Source organism: Dermacentor silvarum, chromosome 1, assembly GCF_013339745.2.
Source record: "Dermacentor silvarum isolate Dsil-2018 chromosome 1, BIME_Dsil_1.4, whole genome shotgun sequence".
NCBI classification, from domain to species: Eukaryota; Metazoa; Arthropoda; class Arachnida; order Ixodida; family Ixodidae; genus Dermacentor; species Dermacentor silvarum.
In genome coordinates this window covers 74,851,327-74,868,637 of record NC_051154.1, presented here as the reverse complement: position 1 = coordinate 74,868,637, position 17,311 = coordinate 74,851,327, and positions in this window count along the sequence as shown.

The following is a 17,311-nucleotide window of genomic DNA, read 5'->3' as shown; positions in this document are numbered from 1 at the left end:
TGGTGAACCAGAAAACATTGTCGTGGACGACTACTGGGAGCAGGCACGCCCAGTGTTCTCCCAACTTTCGGTGACAGTAGCAAACAGCTCCCAAGATAAGGAGAAGCCCGGGGAAAGCCCGCGTCCACCAATAGAGCAAACTTTAACAATGGCGAGCAGGCAACTCCTGTCAGTACCGAACAGAAAACACAAGAGGGTGGCAAAGAGCAGGTCATAGCCCTCACCCCAAGCGTCACTGCAAACGACGCTGGGAAGACCCCGAACACGGCTGTCAAACGAAAGAGGCAACCGAAAAAGAGGAACTCTACCACCAGCCCCACCAAGGAAGGAACAGAGTCAGACAACGAAAGCTCCAAGTTGGGCTCGAGTGATAAGCCACACTGCAGACGGCAAATCCTCGCTCGCAGCTCGGATGAGAGCAACTCAGACAGTGAAGCAGACAGGGAAGCAATTTTGTCACTTGAGCAATTGTGATTGTTCACAGCTTTCGGACAACACGTACTCGTCGTCTAGCGAGAGCGTGCCCTTGGCCGTTGCCTCCCCGTAAGGGGAAGGCTGCTCCCTTAACCTCTGTATTTTAGGCGCACCTTCCCCCGTCCTTCCAAGATGGCTCCCCTTTCACTTAAGATAGCTTCTCTCAACTGTCGGGGTTTGACGAAAAAGCAGCTAAGCAAGAGGAAGCTATAAAATCGGCACGCCAGATAGGAATTGATATCCTGGCACTTCAAGAAACTTATATCCACCACATCGATCAGATGAGGCAATTCGATGTAAATTTTGGCACTAAATCTTACTGGAATTTTGGAAGGAAGGGTTCAGCTGGTGTCGCAGCTGTTTTTCTCCGTGACTTGAATTTAAAAGTACTACGATATGAACGGGACAATGCAGGTCGCACTTTAAGCATTGATTTAGATAATGGCATCAGAATAATTAACGTTTATGCACCTTGTAAACGCGGTCAAAGAGAATTTTTTCAATCATTAGAGCAGTATCTCGTAGGACCAGCTAAGGTTATTCTCCTGGGCGATTTTAATTGTGTCTTAGAAATGAACGACAGGTGCTCCAAACGCGGTACGCCCAGGCGTATGGGGCGTGATTACAACGGTGTGCAAGCACTGCGCTCTTTGGTAGACGAAATAGGACTCGTAGACGCGTGGAAAGCCTTACAGCCCAGGCAATCTGGAATGACGTGGACAGCTCGTGGCCTCCAAAGCCGCATCGATCGTTTATATGTTTCAAACACCCTGGTAACTTCACTTCAGTCCGCGTGGGTATTTCCCACTGCGTTAAGCGATCACTCCTTTTTAGTCTTCCGCTTCACTGACCACGATCGGCTGAAAAACCAAGCTGGAAATTGATCTTGGCAGATTTTCTCGATGCACGAAGAGCATCATTTATGTGGCGTTTCGCTAGAGGATGTCTGCCCATAAGAAAAAGAGCCTTTGTAATAGCTCAGGCCGGGCTCACCAAAAACTGCCCATTTTGTAATGCCAAAGAAACACCTGAGCACATATTTTATGAGCGCTTGATCCCGGCAGCACTACTTGAGAGAACGAAAAATCTCCTCAAGCTGCCGGGAGTGCCATACCAAACTGTCCGCTCTTTAAACCCATTTCCTAAGTAAGGGGTGAACCAATGAGCTGTTACAAAGGCTCTTTTTCTTATGGGCAGACACCCTCTAGCGAAACGCCACATAAATGATGCTCTTCGTGCATCAAGAAAATCTGCCAAGATCAATTTCCAACTTGGTTTTTCAGCCGGTTTGTTGAAATGCTCCAATTGTTTCGGGAGCTTCAGGGACAGGTGCTCAATGAGCACTTTGAGAGCCGTGTTTCTTATGTCGAAGTCTGGAATGGCCTCTTTCAGTTTACATAGTGCGTTAGATAATTAATTACAATTAACTAATTAAATCTCAGTAACAAAAAATTACTGGCGGCTACTCCACTGTACTGGAAACAATACGCACTAGGTTTGCTTCGCGTAACGCCGTTCCTCTTTTTTTAAATCGCGCTGCGTGATAGCTGGGACACCCTGTAGACTCACTAGGAAGGTTTAGAGGCGCGAAAGGGCTGTTTCTTACAGTGAAGCTGTATATGGCTAGGTTCTGGCGGATCGCGTCCGCGGACAAAACGACGCGTAGAGGAACAATTTTCGGCTCCATGTGCGTGTTGGTTTGGCTCCGTGTGCGTGGCGGTTTCCTGCCAGTTGTGCCTTAGCACAGGTGTCAAAACGGATAATGAATGGCTATGGTTATACCCCTCGCCACCGCCGATGCCTCTTTCACAAGTGACGCGATACTCGGTGTTGGCACGTCCCACCAATCGTTGTGCCCTTTGGCTCGTGACGTAGATATCGCGCTAGCGCTCTTATCAGCAGTTGCCTTTTGGACTCGCTATGGCACTGACGCTCGCTTAACCACATCATTCAGAATCCTGACGTCAGGATCCTGACGATGCCGTGCAGTGTGCCGCGGATATGAACGCTGTGGCTCATACGCTAGTCTATGACGATGGGGCGGACTTGGCGCAGCAAACACACTACTTGGCCATCGCGCTGGGCGAAAACAAGACGCCGGTTCATGATCGCAGGCGGGCACTGCGAAGAAGAAGTTGGAACGATGAGAAGCTCTCTGGTTGAGGATCAAGCAAGCTCTCTGGTTTCTTCGCGTATCGTTAGTTTCCTACATTGTGGTGCCGAAAACCTCCGTGCGGACTCGTTATCTTCATCGCACGTCTACAAGGGCCTTCTACTCCACAGCTTCGCGCTGCGGGCGGCGAGGAATGACTGGATAACGCATCGTTCATGATCGGCGTGGAGACCAGACATCTATCAAGAGCTAATCGGATGGATCGCCTCAAGACCAAGCGGTCGGCTCGACGAGCACAGAATACGAAGATTCTGCAGGAAGCACAGTTGCTACTTACAGATCCCCTACTGTGGACAAGCCCAAGCTTCCAGGTATTTTTGACCGTCTATCTGCTAGCAACAACGAGCTCTCGAAACTTAACGATGCACTCGAAGAGCTCTTTGCCGACGATGAGCTCGAAGCAGAATACGTAACTGCTGCAGAATATAACGATCAAGCTATCAGCATGCTTGCCGAGATTCGGTGCAAAACCGACGCTTTGGGACGCGTGGATAGTACAGTGAAGACTGCTTCTCAGAATCCAAGCCCGACAGTTCCTGACGCTATGCCCTGAATTGGCCCAAGGCTACCGAATCTTGATATGCCAACATTTAAAGGCGACATTCACAAATGGGCAGCTTTCTGGGAGCAGTTCGAGCAGACTATTCATCTCAACAACGCTATATCGACAACGACGGAAGTTTTTCTATTTACGGCATTATCTTGCCGGGGAAGCGGCAGCGGCCATTTCCGGTTTACCGACTTCTGAAGCTTGCTACGCAGATGCCATATGACTTCTCAAACAACGTTTTGGCGATCGTAAAAGGATAGTGCAGCACCACCTGACAGCGCTTCGCCATCTACCTCATCTAAAGTCCGGAAGCGACGGCCTCAGGTAGCTGTATGATGCCGCGCAACTAAATATCCGCTGTCTGACTGCACTAAACATACCCACTCTCAGTTTCTCTGCAATGCTGATTGATATTGCTCCACGCGTGTGGTATTTGATTGTTTGAACGAGGCGCGCGGGCGCCATCACTCGAGAAAAGAGGAGGAAGAACGAGCTGGGCTCGCGCTGTGAATCTAACCGATCAACGCTGCAACCGCTGTTGTAAATATAACCTGTAAATAGTTCGCCTTACTGACTCGTCCTTTGTGTAACATTGTAGTGGAGGCGGAACGTTCCCCGTCCTCGCCACGGAGCTCCGAAGCGGCCGCACCGTCGTCTTCTCAGCCATGGCTTCCGATGGAAACACCCCGTCGCCACCTACACCTGCGGCGCCAACCACAACGTACGTTACGGTTCCTAGTCTCCGTGATCCTGGGACATTCTCCGCCCAAAATGGCGTTGACGTCGACGACTGGCTCAGCATGTATGAGCGTGTTAGCCGAAGCAACCACTGGGACCCTACCATCATGCTTGCCAATGTGATCTTTTATCTGAACGGAACACCGCGTGTCTGGTTTCGCACCCATGAGGTTGAGCTATCCAGCTGGGACATTTTCAAAGAGAGGCTTCGCGACCTATTTGGCAACCCGCCAGGTCGCCAACGGGCTGCGCGAAAAGAGCTTGCTACCCGTGTCCAGTCGTCGACAGAATCATGTCTCCTACATACAGGAAGTGCTCGCGCTTTGCCGGAAAGTCGACGAGCACATGACCGAGGTTGACAAGGTGGGCCATATCCTAAAAGGCATCGCGGACGACGCCTTCAATTTGCTCGTCTATAACGACGTTTCTACTGTCGACGCCATCGTCAAGGAATGCCGCCGCTTCGAGGTAGCCAAAAGCCGCCGCGTCGTCCCACAGTTTTCCCGGCTCCCAAACACCCCTGTCACGTCCTCTTGCTCCGCTCTTACTGCCACACGACCATTTCAAGAGAACGTCACGTGTATCGTTCGCCGTGAGATTGAAGCGGTGAGTCCGGCCCCCTTCATCCACGACCCCTCGACGGTACCTTTGACCAAGCGGCTCCCACTATTTCCGTTATTCAAGCAGTTGTGCGGCAGGAAATTGCAAACCTTGGCATCCCTACCGCCTGCTCTGTCTCTCGACCAGATTCGGCACCCATTCCCACGTCCACAACCTGTAATGACCAGTATTTCGCTCCCAGACCACGCAATCCTGCTGAATGGCGAACCCCAGACGACAAACCGATCTGCTTCCGCTGCCACCGAGTTGGTCATGTATCCCGCCACTGTCGCACCACCTGGATGCCGCTATACTGGAGCTCATTCCCTGCTCCTCGACCATACGCCGACGCTCGCCGTTACTCACCTCGCCGTCTTTACCCTACTTCTGATGCCCCTGACAGCCGCTCTCCGGGCGATCGCCGTCTCCTCAACGCCGTCGCTCCCGGTCACCCCAACCTCGCCGCTTTTCCTCGCCAAACCGCCGGACGGAAAACTAGGCCATGCAGCTCTTGGACGTAGTGCTGCATCACGTTCGTCCTGTCCAAATCCTCCGTTGACGCTATCTCACGAACACGAACCTAATTGAAGTAGACGTAGATGGTGTTCCGTTCACGGCATTGATTGATACTGGAGCCCAAGTGTCCATAATGAGCGCTAACCTATGTCGTCGCCTCAAAAAAGTTTTTACGTCTGTCATCACTCGAGCCGTACGCGTCGCCAGTGGCGCCACTATTGCCGTCAGGGGTATGTGCACTGCTCCCGTAGGAAATGCTGGCCGCCAAGTTCCAGTCCTGTTCACCGTGCTCACCAGTTGCCCTCATGACCTAATCTTCGGGCTCGACTTTCTGACGACGCATTCTGCCCTCATCGACTGTTCCACCGGTACGCTATGCCTCGAGCTTCCTCTTCTTTCCGACGTTCGCCCCGAACGTACAACCGAACACACTCTGCACTACAGCGTTTGTTCGGTTACCTCCAAAAGCCCTTACCTTCGTCGAATTGGCCTCAACGGCAACCGTGCCTGATGGCGACTATGTCGTCATACCTATTCGTGATGTCCTCCTGGCGCGTGACATCTCTGCGCCACACTCCGTCGTTACCCTTGCCGCTAATCGGATGTGTCTCCCCGTTATCAATTTTGGCTTGACGAAGCAAGTGTTTCCTGAAGGCATAGCGGTGGCCACGCTCCGGTCAGTGACAGACGACCACGTTACTGCTTTTGCAGCCGACGCGTCTCCAGATCCTCCCGATTACCCGCAGGATGCCTTGAACCTCGACGGCCCATTACGTCCCATGGGCGCTCCGGACCTCGCCCTTGACCAAGCGGCCGCCCTATATCAGCCTTTTGCTTTCCTACCGCGACATATTTGACACTGACAATCGACCACTTGGTCAGACGTCCCTTGTTAAGCATCGGATAAATACTGGTGATGCTGTTCGCATTCACAGCCGACCGTATCGCGTGTCCACGGCAGAGCGGCAAGTTATTCAGCAGGAAGTAAATAAGATGCTCTCCAAAGGCATTGTTGAGCCCTCGTCGAGCCCTTGGGCGTCGCCGGTCGTGCTCGTCAAAAAAAAAAAAAAAAAAGAAAGATGGCACGTGGCGTTTCTGTGTTGATTACCGCCACCTAAACCGAATCACTAAAAAGGACGTTTACCCTTTACCACGAATCGACAACGCTCTTGATTGTCTTCACGGTGCCAAATACTTTTCGTACTTTGACCTTCGATCTGGTTATTGGCTAATTTCCGTTGATGAGCAAGATCAAGAAAATATCGCTTTCGTCACTCCAGATGGCCTCTACCAATTTAAGGTTATGCCATTCGGTTTATGCAATGCCCCCGCCACGTTCGAACGGATGATAGATTCTCTGCTTCAAGGTTTCAAATGGTCAGCTTGCCTTTGTTACCTCGACGACATCCTTGTGTTTTCTCCTACATTTGAGACGCACCTTGAGAGCGTCGCAGCTATCCTTGACGTCTTCCGCAAGGCTGGGCTCCAATTAAACTCATCGAAGTGCCACTTCGGGTGCCGACAGATTACAGTGCTAGGCCATCTCGTCGACGCTTCCGGAGTACAACCCGACCCGGAGAAGGTTCGAGCAGTAACGGCTTTTCCTGTACCTCAGTCTGTCAAAGACGTCCGGAGTTTTGTGGGGCTCTGTTCGTATTTCAGACGGTTCATGAAAGATTTCGCAGCAATCGCTCGACCACTCACTGAACTTCTGAAAAAATACGTGCCTTTTACGTGGGGTTCCCTTCAGGCTGCTGCATTTTCACGACTTATCACGATTCTGACCAACCCACCGATCTTGGCCCACCACAGCCAGTCCTGTGCTTCAACTCTATCTTGTTCTCGGCTGCGATTCCATTGTTGCTGTTCTACCTGCTGCCTGAATGGGTACAAGTTCACACAGTCCTACCCTGCCCTGAGCCACTTTTTACTGAAGTCGAGCAATGCATTTGATGTTAAAACACTACTTTATAAATACAGTCTAACGCGTTAACAAAGAAGTTCTCACGGCTTCCAAAATTCTTCGTTATACACGTCACTGCGTTGTAAAGTTGGCGCACCTTACCGCTCGCACTAGAGCAGGCTAAGCACGCTTAACAAAAGAAAACCTTCATTTAAAATCAATTGAAGAGAGACTTACTGAAATAAGTGGCTCATATTTTATGCACAGTTTGTCTGACAGATATGTTGATGATATGTTGGTTGCTGTTCCTGCGGTGTGCATATAGGTATCCTAATTAGCAAAGATGATCGTGATTGTGCCACCCATGCGCTAGTACAAAGAGTATGAACATAAATTAATTAATTAATTAATTAATTAATTAATTTCTTCTCCTTTCAAGTTTCCTCCTTTGGAGGTGCTTCTTCCAGCTTCACTTAAAAATGCAGATAATCTATTCTTGTATACACCTACGTGGCTACGTATGCAATGTACACTGCATCTGCCTATGCATACACTGTGCATACGCATGCCTACACATATCGCTACAGGTCTTTCCACGTGCTCAAAGTTTGCACTTCTTGAGTTTCACGTGCACATTTATTTTCGTAATGTTAATCTTGGCATTTATCTGACGTCAACTATTTGCCTTGTTTATTTTTTAAGAAGTGTTCACTCCTGAAATTAAAAGAAAATTCCACGCCCCTGCATTTATGCTTGTTTATACAAAACAAACACGTAAACATGCGTTTTCGATGTGATGTCGTGCTGAATTGGGAGATGTGTGGTGCTCTGGCTACTTTGGCCATTTCAAAAAACTAAAAATAATTACTCATCAGCTGCAGAACAAACTGCATGCTGAAGCAAGCCACGAGGATAAAAGTGGGCTTCGTTGCTTGACATGAAAGGGCGGGGTGCCGCTCGCCCTTAGTGACCCCACTGAATCGCAGCCGTCTATGGGAATCTTGCACTTGACAACATATGCAAGCTGCCGGCAGCTTGGAAATGGGTGAGAAGGCCTCGTTTGAAAAGAGGGTGTTAGAGAATAAGGTGACTTTGTGTTCCACTTGTGCGCTCAACGCACCGTGCACAACTGCACAGATTTGGCCGAGAAGTTCACAGCAGCGTATGCTATTCGCGAACTGCTTTTTTCACCAAGCCCGAGGGGTGGTTCAGGAACTCTTTAAAAATGCCGCGGGCCTAAGGGAAACACCGGAAACACCAAGATCTTCGTTGCCAAGATCGCTGACATCGTCACTGACCAGGATCGCTGCTACCAGAAGCAATTATTTTTCGACTGTCAACACATGATGATGCTATTTCCATGGGCATGTGTAATCCAATGACTGCAGTGTTGGTAATGGACCACTCCCATGACATTACACACGTGCTAAAGAAAGCGCGGCGGTCAAGGCTTTATAAGGAAGCCGTGGAACTGTTTAGAGGGGGAGACTGCTATGGACCACTGTGGGAAGAGTGTGCCACACGAGGCCTGCTGGTCCAGGGAAAACCTGTGAATGCATTTCGTCGGGGTGCAAGTTTTTCCATAAGTAGGTTTAGCTTTGTACGTTTAGGCTGCGAAGTTTAAGTATGTTAAAGCGACCCAGAAACCCTTCATGAATATACTAGTAAGAAAACTCTGTCGATCTGTACGAGAGTTTCTTGTGAACATGTCAGCAATATTATTGCGCTGCATGCAGCAGAGAATTTACAATCTTGTGTCGAAAACAGCAAAAAAATTGCTCGCTATCGCTTCCGTAATGTCATCATGCAACGTCATTGCAAGCAGCAGGACCCATCAACAGCTATTGGTTGACTTTGCGATTGCGAGAACATTCTCAGTAACACATAATTGCTTATTTTGAGTTAAATAAATTAAACATGTATATACCTACAATCTCAAACGGACAGAAAAATAATTTCATCTTTGCACTGCCAATCGATGCAAGACAGTTGTGCGAAGCTGTATCTGCTGCACGTGGCCTCCGAGATAGCCGCGGCGTGCTGTGTAGTCTACCGCAGCAAACTTGAGGTGCTACGATGAGCCCTTTCGCCACCGAGACAATCAAATTTTGGGAGGGGCTTTGCCCCTTGGCTTCCTGCCTGTGCAGCTTTCCAGCACGATAGTGGAGACGAAAAGCAAGAAAGACACGTATCAGTGCGATAGCCCCACTTATGCTTGAAGGATTCGAAAATTTGGGGGGAGATTCACGAGACGAAGTCATTTAATAGCGAGGCCATTCTATGATTAGTTAGAAAATTGTTTCGGCACCTCGATAAATGTTATTTTATTTTGTTTGTAACCTCCTTCACCTGCTTGTAAAGCTCTGCTCGCAAACCCTTCTATGAGGTGAATTTGCTTAAGGACTCACCGGCGCACTCTGCCATACGGTGCAGCTATGCGACGAGCAGTCCATGCGTGTCTGAAGTCTTCCAGGTCTGCCGAGGGCCTCAACCTGGTAGACTCTCAGGACGCACTTCTTGATAGGCATGTCTTCTTCACAATCAAATGTTAATGATCACAATCAAGTCAAATATTAATGATCACAACGATGTCCACAATCAATTGCTAATGATCATGGTGGCACCAACGCACAGATCCATAGTCTCTGGATTCTCCAGATGGTAGCTGCCATTGGCCTGCAGAAGAGACGCCTGAATACCTTGAATGAAGCAGCTGCTGCTGTTGGCGATCCGCAACACACCATGCTTGAGTGTCCGCGATCGAAGCGCGATATCGACATTGGCGCAGCCTACGTCGGGCTTGCCATTGCAGACACGACAGCTAACGTGCTACCAGAGGAAATCCGCGGAAAACTTCGATCGCGCCCTGCGGAGAAGTTTTTGAGCCGCGATTTTGCTTCGTCAATCAGTAACTGGCCTTAATAATGCCGTTTTGGAAGTAGCAACGCGACGATGCGAGACGGCACAAATACCAAGTGTGCAGCAAGCGTTTGTGCTCGCCGGATGGTAAACAAAAAACGCATTTTGCCCTCGCCTTGTCGGTTGCGGCAACTTAAGGCGCAGCAGCATGCCTTCACAACGAAGTTCTTGTCCCTAACACGTTTGATCCTTTTGTGCGTACAGCACTTTCGTCGCACATGCCTGAGAATGGCGGTCGGAGCGCTCTCCATGGAAAGAAAAAAATATACAAAAGCGCAACGCGTGCTTCCACGTGACACGGATTGGCCAATGGGGGAGCGCAGGAGGCTGGGGCGACAGGAGGCGGCGAGGAGGAAACGCCGGGGTGAGCGCGGTGGTGGCATGATCTAAGAATGGCGCTACTTTTTATATATAGGGGCTTTAACTATACGACGCAGGTACAGCCTGGCACAACTATTGTTTATATTATAGATCTATTTAGAACGATACGGCCGCTTACGCGAGTCCACTTCACGTCTGCGCGCAGAGTTACCTTTAACAACAGCCATTCGAATTGCGAACAGAACAGAAGGATGCGCTTATTCGGGAACAGGCGTCGTCATACGACACAACTAGAAAGCAAACAAAACAATTGCATCTGCGCGCCAATAGCAAACTTCTGTGGCAACACTACTACTTGGCTGTGGCATGTATGTGAAGATCGAACACTATAAAAGCTGTTAACTGGGATACATTCAAGTGCAAGTTCACGCACGGTCACAAGGTGAGAGGAAAACGCCGAAGGGCACACGTGAGGCGAAAGTTTCTCCAAGGTTACAAAGCATGCAAGCAAGCGCATCTATTCCGTGCTTGGGAGGTCATGCCACATTTCGACGACAAATTTGTTTTAACAATAATTTCGCACACGTATATTTACAGGAAACTGTCTCCATGAGCCATTCTCCACTATAATGTTCGGGAAACCAGCACCCATCCGTAGGTGCTGCGAAGAGAAAACGCGCAAAGGCTCACGACCGTTCGTGAGAAATGGTTGCTGGGTAGCTGACACACAGAACACCTATACAAATGCAGGGGGAGACGACTCGAGCCTCCGCCAGTATGGTGGCACCATCTAGGTAAGATGCCTGCAAACGCAGCGTCCGCAGGCGCAGACGACGATATGCGATTCAGACGAGGCGCGCAATCAACGCGCTCCCGAGCCTCCGCCAGTATGGTGGCGCCATCTAATTAAGGTGCCTGCAAACGCGGCGCGCCCGACATGTAAGTTGTAGTTGTAAGGCTTGATCGGGCTCAGCAGACTGCTGTGCAGAGAGCATTACAAGCCGCAGCTCGCCGTCGACGTAGGGCGGACAGTTCATATCGTTCTCGTCAAAACGAGGCGAACAGATTGCCGCGAAGACCCTATTGTGCGTGGTACCCAAATTGGCGCTATTCTTGAGCCGCTCCACCAGCTTACGCTGTAACTGTGCTGCGTGTGCCGCGCAGGCCTGCGTTTCTTCTTTTTTTTTTTTTTACTTTGAAACACGCTCAGCGTCGCAGACGAACATGAGATCTGCGAAATGGCAAGTTGACCTATCGCACTCGTTGCAAAACAAATTGCCACATTTGTGAGCCAAAAAATGCAAATAAAAAGTTGTAGCGCCACCTATGATACGAAATCGACCACATTTATTTTGTATAAATTTTCATACATATTTGGCAATGAGGTGTTGGTTGCGGCTTGTACATCTACAAGGGTGCACGCCGCACACTTACAGATGTGCACGGTATTGTGATTTTGCAATCTGCAAGGTTTTGCGAACGACGTTTCTCGACTATCTAGTTTTTAGGCACTTGTCGTGTTGAAGGTAGTCCGTCCGCTGCGTGATTACGTACATATTACGTATGAGGTGCAAACAAAGGTGATTAGACGGGCGGTTGAATGCCAGTTTTTTTTCTTCGTGGCATAGAGTGTTATAGTGATAAAGCTATGTTTCGTGGCATTTTGTCGACGCGGATCCGCGCACTCACAGCACGTGCTGTAGCCCGCAGCTCCCGTGCTAGGCTAGCCACCCAACCGTGCTGCCGCGTCCCATTATTCATTTTTGCGTCTGCGTCTACCAGCACGCAAGTGTCCAGAATTTATTTCCTCGGAAAAATTTCGTTGTCACGACGTATGTTATCTTGAACAGGCAGACAGGCGTATTGTACCTTGGTGCTAACGGCCATTGCTCAGGAGGCCTAAATCTGACAGAGCGTCGCACCACGACCATCGTTCGTCCAGGGAACGCTGTATCCCCTGCTATGGCCGCCACTTCGAAGAATGCAGACTACCAGTGGAACGAGAATGAGTACGCTCCTCCGCCTTCACAGCCGACTTCAGAACCCAGGCGTTACGGCGAAGGAGGCAACCTCGGCGCATCGCCTGGTCAGAGCCGTGGCCGGGATAACTATTAACGACCCAATGCGTCACGCCCAGACGCTGAAGTGATCTCGGTGCCAGTCAAAGATGTCGCCAGGATCATTGGCAAAGGCGGTTCCAGGATCCGCGAGTTTCAGGATTCCAGTGGTGCCCACATCTGGGTCAAGAAAGACGACGCAGATAATTACTTCGAGACCAGACAGACAGACAGACAAAGAACTTTTATTTTGGTCCTGAGAAGACGATGAGTGTCCCCCTTAGGGGACATCGTCTGCGGGCCGCACCCACGATGGAGCCGGGAGGTTGAGTCTCTCGGCGATCTCGCGGGCTCTCTGGACAGCCCTGAGCTGCTCTTCCTTGGCGGAGCTGGTGACGAGCCGGAGCCAAGATCGAACTCTCGGGCCCCGAAGAGGCGTGTTGCAAGGCCCACGAGCTCATCGACGCGATCGTCCATCCGCTGGAAGAACCAGCATGCTCCAGCAAGAGCGAAGAACCGCCGCCTTTGCTCGACTGGGACAAGCTGCTTGCCAAGAGCGACGAAGAGGCGAAAAAGCGCTGGGCTTCTCTCACACCAATAATTAAAATTTTACGATAATTAAATATTTTAGACTCTGGCATTGCTGCTGCCAGCCATCATGCACATCGACAGCCAGCCTGTTCCGAGGGAGGAGATTGGCGCTGTCGTCGAGGTGGTGGTTTCCGGCGAGGAAGAGGCGGGGAAGATCCTCAAGTTACGTCCATGTCTGCTGAGGAGGCGGCGGGCTTCAGGGCAGCCAACAACAATATAGTTGTCAAGTACTTGGCCCAAGAACAACAGCCGCCACCAGACGTAGCAACTAACCCCGTGACAACGTTCGAGCAGGCGTTTTCAAACCGTCCAGAAATGTTTTACGAAATCTAAAAAACCAAGTTCACGAAGCCGTCTCCAATACAGAGCCAGGCCTGGTGTCACTGCTGTCACCCGTTCGCCGTCGGCGCGAAGTCGATCGACGGGGTATACAAGCCGGTTGGTCGTTCCTTACTCAAGCGAACACAGTGAAAGAGTCAGAGTCAGGAGTAAACGAAAAGCAAGATATTTATAGACTGACAACGATACACAAATTAATAAAATAAAGTAATAAAAAACACAAGAAAACTAGCACACCTGAATTTAATATATCTCAATGATGACGACAAAGAAATATGACGAGCAATTAACAGTGGATATAAACATGAAACAGGGTGCGGATCAAATATACAAGAATACACTTAACTTCAAATCATATATCAAATATACAAGAATACACTTAACGTTCACTAGAACAAAGTTCAAAAGAAAACAAATGATGTCATACGCGTGACCGGCAGCAGCAGCAAGTCCATAAACCGTGAAGTGGGTGCGCAAAGCTTTCCCGAAGAATACTGGCGAGCCGATCTTGTTGAGGTGGATGCGTGTTGTATATCAGCGTTTGGACGAGCGAGCGAAGACGAGGAGAGCGAAGTGGCGCACCCAAGGACTCTGAGCTCGTGACCACGAGCTCAGATGCTCTTCATTCGACGCTCCCATGGTGAGGATATCGTCTAAATAAGCGCTAACAGCGGGTAGTCCAGCGAGCAGAGTATTCATCTAGATGCTCTTCATTCGACGCTCCCATGGTGAGGATATCGTCTAAATAAGCGCTAACAGCGGGTAGTCCAGCGAGCAGAGTATCCATGAAACGTTGGAATATAGATGGTGAGGCCGAAACGCCGAATGGCAGTCGCTTCACTGCGTACAAGCCTTTAATTGTGTTGATAGTCCGCATCTCCGAAGTGGCCTTGTCGACGTGCAGCTGTTTATAAGCCTGTGTCAAGTCAATCTTTGAAAAGATCTGTCCTCCTTGTAGAGTTGCAAGCAGCTCAGCTGCCCAGAGAACTTGGCTAATGTAGCGTCGATTGTTGTTTCCGCGAGATTGTTGAGTCCATGCAGCGTAATGCCCAGTTTTTCGAACCAATTTCTTCCTAACAAGCTGGCTCCAACTCCTCCAGCCACGAGCAAGGGTAGCTGTGCTTTGTTGTTGTTGAAAGATACATTGATAAGCACGGAGCCTAGGATGTCCAAACATTCTCCCGACCATGCCCGTAAAGCGAGCTTGCGTTCTCTTAACACCGGGGCATCGTCAGGCCAGAGGCGAGCGAACGTCGCTCCACTTATTATAGAAAACGCTGCTCCCGAGTCTACTTCCATCTTGAGTGGCCGACCAGACAGTCGTACTGTCACGACGAACCTAGCTGTGGTTGTGATCTCTATAGTCCTGTGTGAAAAACAGTAAGGAGGCCGCCTTCCTGTTCCTCTGAAACTTCGTCCTCCTCTAAACGATGACTTCCTTGGTACTTCTGTGGTTTAGCCTTTTTCGGCAGGCAAGCTTTCGCGATGTGACCCTTTATGCGGCAGAAATTACACGTAGCCTTCTTGAAGTAACACTTGTCGGCCTTATGGTCTGCTAAGCATCGGAAGCACTGATGCGCCTTGCTTGTAGATCCCTCGCGAACATTCTGACGATGAAAATCAAAATTTTCGGCCTGTTGCTGAGTGCTTTGAATCAGTCTCTGCTGATCTCTTGCTGATTCAGCAGTCAAAACGAACTCGTACGCTTTCTTAAACGTTAGCTTATCTTGAGCTAGCAACCGTTGTTGAAGATGAGAATCGTGGATCCCACATACCAATCTGTCTCGTAGCATAATTTCCAAAAATTTACAGTTTTAATGCTCACTGAAACATGGTATCAAACTGATAGCAAGATGCTAGAGCTGCCTGGTTACGAAATGTTTTTCCTTAACAGACCTAACAAACGTGGTGGCGGTGTCGCTATCTATACTCTCGCGTGCAAAAGGTGTCACATTGTGCCTAATCTTAGTGGCGTTACCGATGATTATGAAGTTCTAACACTAGAAAATCGAAATCAAATAATTTCAGTGGTATACCGCACCCCCAAATGGTAACATAAAAAATTTCACGGATTATTTCGAGCAGATTCTAGAATATTCGTCACTAAATAAACGTTCGCTTTTGTGCAGTGGTGATTTTAATATCAATATTCTTGACCATAACGCTACTGTACATTATTTCAACATGAAGATTGCCTCCTGTGGATTTGTGAACTTAATAGAAACAGCAACACGTGTCACATGCGCTACTGCGTCGGCACTAGACGTAATAATTACGAACATTGAAACGAGTGTGTTCTCTTCTGGTACAATCGCTTCTGATGTGAGCGATCACTGTCCGGTATTTGTCGTCTTTCGGAATGAGCATGCTAAGCGAAACAATGTGAAAGAGTCTATTACTGTGCAGCGCATAACAGATGCCTCTTTGGAAGCATTTAAGCACGACATTATGAACTTCGATTGGTCCTGTGTGCTGCAGAAAAGTGATGTCAATGATGCGTATGACGTTTTTTTTTTTTTTTTTCATCATTTCCTTCGTTTCTATTCGAAGCACTTTCCACTCGAAACGTACACAAAAAAAATACGAAAAAGATAAGAAAACCATGGGTAACAAGAGAACTTTTCAAAATGATAAAGGACAAAAATCGTCTTTATCAAACGTTCCTTCAAACACGTGCAGAGGATACGCTCCTTCACTTTAAAAAGTTAAGAAACCGATTAAACTCTGAGCTACGGCAAGCTAAAGCATCATATTATCAGGAGCTCTTTTCTAGCGTTAGTTCAAGGAGACCAGATATTGCCTGGAAAGTTTTAAACAATGTCCTAGGTCGCCGTGCGAATAACTCTGTCACAAAATCTATGCTAGTAAATGGCAACGAAATAAAAGGGAGGGCACTGGCAGAATATTTTAACAAACATTTTATTAATAACATTTCTTCATCTCAAGACCTTAGGGACACTACAATCTCCACTTATCCTAGTCAGCTTAGACTATATTTTTCGAGCCTACTGATGCAAATGAAGTTCATAACGTGTACATGGAATTAGTAATAGCAAAGCCTTAGATATCAACGGCATGCAGATAAAACCATTGAAATACGTGTCACCTATAATTTGTCCCTTGATTTCACACATCTACAATCTTGCATTTGAGTGCGGGGTTTTTCCCAACGCAATGAAAACTGCAAAGGTATCCGTCATTTTTAAGGGGGCGACCGACATTTCGTACTCCCTGTGTTCAGTACTCCCTGTGTTTTCCAAAGGCCTGGAAAAAGTCATTTCTTCAAGAATAAGTAAGTTTTTTGACAAACATAAGGTACTATCCGAGTCACAATTTGGTTTCAGAACAGGTAAATCTACAGAAACAGCGTTATTAACAATGAAGGAAATTATTTTGAGAAATATTAATGAGAACTTGTATACGGTGGGGCTTTTCCTTGATTTTAGTAAAGCTTTTGACTGCTTAAATCATATGATTCTTGTTAACAAACTTAAAATGTAAGGAATCCGTGGTAAACCACTCGCATTGCTTGAAGGATATCTCCAAAACAGAAGCCAGTCGGTGTCTTTAGATAATGAACTTTCATCCCTCTTGCCTATCAGTTGTGGTGTCCCTCAAGGGAGCGTATTGGGACCCCTTTTGTTCAATACATACATAAATGATATCGTAAGTATAGATCCCTCCGTTGATTTTGTGATATACGCGGATGATAGTACACTACTTCTGTCAGGCCCTAACCTTAGCGATTTAATGGTGAAATGTAATGACCTACTAATTAAATTGTCTAGGTGGTCAAGGATGAATAAGTTAAAAATAAATCCTACAAAGTCCAAGGCTATAATATTTCGCGCAAGAAACAAACCGCTAATACCGCACTGCATGCTTCACTTTGAAGATCACCAAATAGAAATAGTTGAAGTGCACAAGATTCTTGGAGTATCTTTTTCGTGTTATTTAAACTGGGATGCCCACACTGACCTTGTCTGCAAGAAGCTCTCTTCCGTATGCGGGGCTCTGTCGCGATGTCGTGAAAATTTACCTTTGAAATGTAAATTACAAGTTTATTACGCACTTTTTTTTCTCACCTTAACTACTGCAGTTTAGTATGGGCCACAATGACTAAAACAAAC